Raw genomic sequence first — 8,132 nt, 5'->3', positions numbered from 1 at the left:
TTTGTAAAATAAAAGGCTGGATGCCCATTCACAGGGTTCTTAAAAAAATCATGGCACCTCTATATGATGGAATACTATGCAGCCATATAAAAGAATGTGGTACAGATAAACCTTGAAAAGATTTTGCCGAGTCAAAGAAGCCAGTCACAAAAGACCATGTATTGTAGATTCTAATTCTATGAGAGGTCCAAAATATGTAAACATGTGAAGACAAAAAGTACATTAGCTTCCTAAATCGATGCAAATGTACTAATAAATGATGATCATGCATCTATGTGATGATGTTAAGAATTACTGATTGCATATGTAGAATGGAATGATTTCTAAATGTTGTGTTAATTCCTTTTTTTTTCTTTAATTAATAAAAAAAACTGAAAAAAAAAAAGTACATTAGCGGTATGCTGGTTTGAATCTTGTGTACCCCCAAAAAGCCATGTCCTTTCATCTTCATTCAGTATTGCTGGGTGGGAGTTTTCTGACTGTTTTCATGGAGATGTGACCCACCCAATTGTGGGTGGTAACTTTTGGTTAGCTTGTTTCCATGGAGATCTGTCTCCACCCATTCAAGGTGGGGTGCTTACTGGAGCCCATTAAGAAGGAATTATTTTGGAAAAAGGTTTAGAGCCACACAGCCAGAGACCTTGGAGATGAAGGAGGAAAACGCCCCTGGGGGAGCTTTATGAAACAAGAAGTCCGGAGAGAAAGCTAGTAGATGTCACCAAGTGCCCTTCCAGATGAGTGAGAAACCTTGAACTCCATTGGCCTTTCTTGAGTGAAGGTAATCTCTTTTTGGTGCCTTAATTTGGACATTTTCATGGCCTAGAACTGTAAACTTGCAATGTGATAAATTTCCCTTATTAAAAGTCGTTCCATTTCTGCTATATCACCTTCCGGCAGCTTGCAAACTAGAACAAGGGGTTGCCTGGGACTGGGAGAGAGGGAAAGGGATGTGATGGTAATGTGTAATGACGTTTCTTCTTGGGGTGATAAAACATGGTGAATTTAGAGAATTGTGAAGATCGCACAATTCTGTGAATATACTAAAAACCACTGAACGCTGCACTTTAAATGGGTGAATTGTATGCCATGTGTTCTAGTTTGCTAGCTGCCGGAATGCAATATACCAGAAACAGAATGGCTTTTAAAAAGGGGAATTTAATAAGTTGCTAGTTTACAGTTCTAGGGCCAAGAAAATGTCCCAATTAAAACAAGTCTGTAGAAATGTCCAATCAAAGTCATCCAGGGAAAGATACCTTGGTTCAAGAAGGCCAATGACGTTCAATGTTTCTCTCTCAGCTGGAAGGGCTTGTGGCAAACATGGAGGCGTCTGCTGGCTTTCACGTGGCTCTACCAAAAAGGGAATCTCTCCAAAATGTTTCCTCTTTTGAAGGATTCCAGCAAGCAATTCCACCTTCAGTGGGTGGAGACACACCTCCATGGAAATCATCTAATCAAAAGTTACCACTCACAATGGGTGGGTCACATCTTCATGGGAACAATCAAAATGCTCCCCCCAGCAATACTGAATGAGGATCAAAGGGCATGGTTTTTCTGGGGTCCACCACAGATTCAGACCGGACCCCATGTAAATTATATCTCAAGGCTGATATATTGAAAAAAGAATATAAGAATATTGTACAATGCACAATTGTAGATGTTGTGCAGGGGAAACTCATGAGATATTAGTATTATACAGCCAAAGTATGACATCCCAGCTGTTACATGGGCAAGAGTAAACAGAGGGGAAAATGGAAGGGAAGCCTGCTCTTATACAATATGTCTAGAACTCGGTCTAAGATAAACCTGGCATTTCAAATCAATGGGAGGAAATGGGTTTTTTGTTCTATGACTCTCTATGAAATGACTAGCCATGTTTTTTTCACTTATAAAGAATTTTTTAAAAGTTCTTAAAAAAATGTTTTGATTGACAAATCTTCACACCCATACATTCCATATATGGTGTAAAATCAATGGCTCACAATATCATCACATAGTTGTGTATTCATCACCATGATCATTTTTAGGAAATTTGCATCACTCCAGAAAAAGAAATAAAAAGAAAAAACTCATACCTACCATACCTCTTACCCCTCCCTCTCATTGACCATCAATATTTCCATTTACCCAATCTATTTTACCTTTTTTCTCCCCTATTATGTATTCATTTTTATCCATATTTTTTTACTCATCTGTCCATACTCTGGATAAAAAGACATTACTGTTCTAGAATAAAAATATGACTACAAATAATTATTATGAGGTAATAAAATAATGATGAACACAAATACAGGCCACTCCAACCTTCCTGAACATCAGTTAGTTCCATCCCCCTTTCCCATATTAGTGACAGTCCCTTCCAACATGCAAGAGTTAGAATGGGCATAGCCCAAATACCCCTAAAGAGTGGGATAAAGATCAAAGGTGATGGTGGAGTTATACAGAGAAGGTCGGGTTTAACAAATGAGTATCAGTGCTGAATCCTTATACCGATATTTCTTTTAGTCTCTAGTACCTTAGAGTAGCTAGAAATAAAAGCCCAAAATTGTGGAACTGTAATCCATATCAAACTCTGAAATCTGTTCTACAACTAATTGTTGCGATGTACTTTGAAATATATTGGTTTTCTGTATATATGTTATTTAAAGAGAAGGAAGAGAATAACAGAAGATGGGATTTAAAAGTGAGTACGACTGCTGAATCATATTGATATTTCTGTTGGTCTCCAGTGTCTTGGAGCAGCTAGAAGAAAAAATGAAAAATTGGGGAACTGTAACCCATACCAAACTTTAAAATCCATTCTATAGCTACTTGTTAAAATGCACTTGGACATTTATTGCTTTTTCTGTATATATGTTATATTTCACAATAAAAGAAAAGTTTAAAAAAATACAGGCCCCAGGGGTGTAAAACTTCCTGGCAACATGGGACAGAAATCTTGGGATGAGCTGGGACTCGGCATCAAGGGATTAAGGAAATCTTCTCAATCAAAAGGGGGAAGAGAGAAATGAGACAAAACAAAGTGTCAGTGGCTGAGAGATTTCAGAGTCGAGAGGTTATCCTGGAGGTTAATCTTACCTGTTATATAGATATCCCATTTTTAGTTTGGGGTGTATTAAAGAGGCTAGAGGAAGTGCCTGAAACTGTACAGCTGTGCTCCAGTAGCCTTGTTTCCTCAAGATGATTGTATAATGATATAGCATTTACGACATGACTGTGTGATTGTGAAAACCTTGTGTCTGATGCTCTTTCTTTTTTTAATTTTTAAATGTATTTTAAATAACAAAAAACACCAAACAAACACAAACATTCCTAACTTTTGATCATTCCATTCTACATATATAATCAATAATTCACAATATCATCACACAGTGGCATATTCATCATCATGATCATTTCTTGGAACATTTGCATCTATTCAGAAAAGAAATAAAAAGAAGGGTGGGCCACGGTGGCTCAGCAGACAAGAACGTTTGCCTGCCATGCCCAAGGACCCGGGTTCGATTCCTGGTGCCTGCCCATGTTAAAAAAAAAAGAGAGAAAGAAATAAAAAGAAAATAGAAAAAAATTCAAAAATACCATACGCCCACCCCTCCCCCTCACTGATCACCAAAATTTCACTCTAAATTTATTTTAACATTTGTTCCCCCAATTATTCATCTTTATTCCACACGTTCTACTTGTCTGTTGACAAGGTAGATAAAAGGAGCATCAGACACGAGGTTTTCACAATCACACAGTCACATTGTGAAAGCTGTATCATTATTCAATCATCCTCAAGAAACATGGCTACTGGAACACAGCTCTACATTTTCAGGCAGTTCCCTCCAGCCTCTCCACCACATCTTGACTAACAAGGTGATATCTATATAATGCATAAGAATAACCTCCAGGATAACCTCTTGACTCTGTTTGGAATCTCTCAACCATTGACACTATTTTGTCTCATTTCACTCTTCCCCCTTTTGGTCGAGAAGGTTTTCTCAATCCCCTGATGCTGAGTCTCAGCTCATCCTAGGGGTTTTCTTCTGATGCTCCTTTTACCTACAGTAGGGACAGATGAGTAAAAAATACAGATGAAAAAACAAATAACAGGGGGAACAAAGTTAAAAACAAATTGAGTAGATTGAAGTACTAGTGGTCAATGAGAGGGAAGAGTAAGGGATATGGTATGTATGAGCTTTTTTTTTTCTTTTGCTGAAGAGATGCAAACGTTCAAAGAAATGATCATGGTGATGAATCCACAGCTGTGTGATGATATTGTGAGCCATTGATTGTACACCATGTATAGAATGTTTGTATGTCAAAAATGCTTGTATGTTTGTTTGTTGTGTACAATAAAAATATTAAAAAAAAAAATACAGACCACTGTTGTGTGCTGGGGTGGGAGGAGGAGAATCTAATTTGAAGTTTTATCCTAGAGCCAAAATGAGAATAAGGCTTTGAAATTCTTTTGGAAGAGTGTCTAGAACGACCATTTGAGTTTCCACTCTGAGGCAAGAACTAGCCTAAGCACTTTACATTCACCAGCTCATCAGCTCCTGTGGTAACATGCAAGGTCTGTGTTATTTTACAAGCTCAGCAGGGGAGGCTTGGCCAAAGCTGATTGACTTTCAAAGTGAAATCATCTTCTTTCCAGGATGGTAAGTAGAATGTAAGGTATAAGCGTTATGGTTCAGAATTGATATGCTAATTGTGTTTCATAAATCGAAATCTTGAATAGATCAATTCTATGTAAGGCCTCCTATCCCACACATACAAGTTTAGAAATAATCTTTGATTCTATTGTTCTTACCACGCGGCGCTGGTTTGAAAGGATTATGTACCCTAGAAAAACCATGTTTGAATCCTGATCCGTTTTGCGGAGGCAGCCATTTCTTTTAATCCTTATTCACTACTGTAGATTGGAAACTTGATTAGATTATCTCATGGCGATGTGACGTGCCCAATTCCGGGTAGTAACCTTTGATCAGAGGGAGATGTGACTCCACCCATTCCACGTGGGTCTTGATTAGTTCACTGGAATCCTTTAAAAGAGGAAACATTTTGGAAAAAGTGAGAGCCACAGAGCCCATGTAGCCAGAGACCTTTGGAGATGAAGAAGGAAAATGGCCCCAGGGGAGCTTCATGAAACAAGAAGCCTGGAGAGAAAGCTAGCAGATGACGCCGTGTTCACCATGTGCCCTTCCAGATGAGAGAGAAGCCCTGAAAGTCATTGGCCTTTCTTGAGTGAAGGTCACCTCTTGTTGGTGCCTTAATGTGGATGCTTTCATAGACTTGCTTTAATTTAGACATTTTCACAGCCTTAGAGCTGTAAACTTGTAACTTAATAAATTCCCCCTTTAAAAAGCCCTTCTGTTTCTAGTATATCACAATCTGGTAGCTAGCAAACTAGAACCCATGTATCCACCCAAGTTTCCTAAATACTAAGTCAAAGTGGCCAGTAAACTGGATTGGTAACTGTCATGGTCAGGTTCATGTGTCAACTTGGCCAAGTGGTGGGATCTGCTTGTCTGATTGGGCAAGTGCTGCCCTATCTGTTGCGTCGAGGACATTTCATAGAATTAGATCATGATCACGTCAAGCTGCATCCACAGTTGATTTCATTTGTAATCAGCCAAAGGGGGGTGTCTTCTGCAATGAGTGATGCTTAATCTAATCACGGGAAGCCTTTTAAGGAGGATTCAGAAGATACAAGCTCCCTTCCTGCTTCGGCTGGCGAGCCTCTCCTGTGGAGTTTGTCCCTACCCTCCGTCGGAATCGTCGGCTTCACAGCCTGCCCTGCAGATTTTGGACTCTGCATTCCCGCGGTCACGTGAGACACTTTTATAAATTTTATATTTGCGAGTGTTCCCTGTTGATTCTGTTTCTCCAGAGAACACTAACGAATACAGTAACTTACATATCCATACCATGGCTCCTTGGCAGGTGCTGACCATTCGGCAATTCATAAGCTACCCTGGAGACACATAGCATGGGGTACAGTAACTGCTGAGAAAACAAACTGTGCGTACTTTTAAGAGTAAGTTAGACGAATAAGAGGGGCTTATCAACGAGCAGCTGCATGTGAATGTGATTTAGTTTCTACACTGATCCTTCACAGAAGTTTCATTAAGGGCTGGGAGTGAGGAAAGGGACAACTATGGAGTTATGCTCCAACATAGATTGCCCACAACAACAAAAATAATATATAATATACATTGCACTTGACCCAAGATAATAAAACGGTGAAAAACAAGCATAATCTTTATTGCAATGAATTAATCCAGTGAGTATGTTTGAGAAAGTGCATACAGATTGGTTAAGGCAATAAGAACCTCTCCACATTGCCCCTGTACTCGCCCAAGCTCTGCTCCACTGCTGCTCTTAAGCTCCCATCCCAGCTGGTCATTATCAGCTCCAGATCTTTCTTCTTGATTATAACGCTTGCCAGCTCCTTCTCCTGCTTCGATTTGGCTTTCTGCTCTGGGGAACCATCTGTATCTCCTCACCGACATGGCTAGCTCTGGATTGGAACTCTGGATCGCCTTCTCCTTTGCATGATCGGTGACCTGCTCCAGGTGTTTCCGTGGCTTCCTTTAGCCATTTTAATTTAAACAAAACAAAACAAAATGCAGACCACCTCCTCATGAGTCTTTCTCACTAAAAGAAATCCTGGAGGGATCAAAATAAAATTTAAAAAGGGCTTGTGTAATAAGAATTGACTTGTGACCATCTGCAAGGATGTTGCAAAGTTATAAATTGCAAGGTAGGAGTGGTATGTGAAGTTTGTCTTCCTCTGGGAGAGGGAAGAGATGCAGGGCAATGCATTTGTTTTAAAATTCAGAGCCCACTAAAGAACACCTAAGACAATATATAAGATTCCACCAGGGTTCCATGCACTAATGTAACTTTCCAGAAACCTACAACCTCCAGATGTGTCCCAGGACCAGATATGTCCTAAAACCTAGAGGGCCCAGCCTCTCCAGAAGATCAGATAGGTCCATATCCCTACCACATATTAGTGACAGCCCCTTCCAACTTGAAAAAGTTAGAATGGCCATAGCCCAAACACCCCTAAAGAGAGGGATGGAAAGATCAAAGGTGACGATGGAGTTATACAGAGAAGATAAAATTTAACATATGAATATGATCACTGAATCATTAAATTGATATCTCTTTTAGTCTCTGGTATCTTAGAGAAACTATGTGGTAGTTAGGTTCAGGTGTCTACTTGGCCAGGTGAAGGTGCCTAGTTTTGTTGCTGTGGACATGAGTCAATGGCATGTGAACCTCAGCTGTTGCTGATTACATCTGCAGTTGGCTAGGAGGCGTGCCTGCTGCAATGAATGATGTTTGATTTAATTGGCTGGTGCTTAAATGAGAGAGCACAACGTAGCACAGCCCAAGCAGCTCGACATTCCTCATCTCAGCACTTGCAGCTCAGCCCAGGCCTTTGGAGATGCAGAAAGAAATAACCCTGGGGAAAGTTGTTGGAACCCAGAGGCCTGGAGAGAAGGCCAGCAGAGATCACCCTGTGCCTTCCCACTTAAGAAAGAACCTCAGTTGAAAGTTAGCTGCCTTTCCTCTGAAGAACTATACGTTAACTAAATAAATCCCCTTTTATTAAAAGCCAATCCATCTCTTGTGTGTTGCATTCTGACAGCTTTGACAGACTAAAACAAGCTAGAAATAAAAACCTAAAATTGTGAATTGTAACCCAGGTCAAACTCTGAAATATATTCTACAGCTAACTGTGGTGCTTTGAAATTTTTTGCTTTTTTGTATATATGTTCTTTTTCACAAAAAAAAAAAGTCAATTGAGGTGATAAAATATTTAAGCCTTCTTTAGCCTCCTATATTCTGGAGCAGCTAGAAGGAAAAATCTGTGAGGATGGTATGGTAGCCCACGACAAACTCTGGGATCTGTCCTGAACCTACTTGTTAAAGAGTGCTTTGAAAACTATTGCTTTTTTATTTCTTTGCTTTGTATATATGTTATGCTATACAATAAAAAGGTTAAAAAAAAAAAGAAAAAGAAATTAAAATGTATAATGGTTAAAGAAAAAATTCTGAGCCCAACTCAGGTAGGACACTTGGGAGATCCACCTGCAGAGAAGGGAACGGAGGAAGCTGGATGGAGCAGGAGAGAGACT

This window comes from Tamandua tetradactyla, chromosome 11, assembly GCF_023851605.1.
Source record: "Tamandua tetradactyla isolate mTamTet1 chromosome 11, mTamTet1.pri, whole genome shotgun sequence".
In the NCBI taxonomy this organism is placed as follows: domain Eukaryota; kingdom Metazoa; phylum Chordata; class Mammalia; order Pilosa; family Myrmecophagidae; genus Tamandua; species Tamandua tetradactyla.
The sequence above is the reverse complement of the archived record's forward strand: the minus strand, read 5'-3'. Positions refer to the sequence as shown.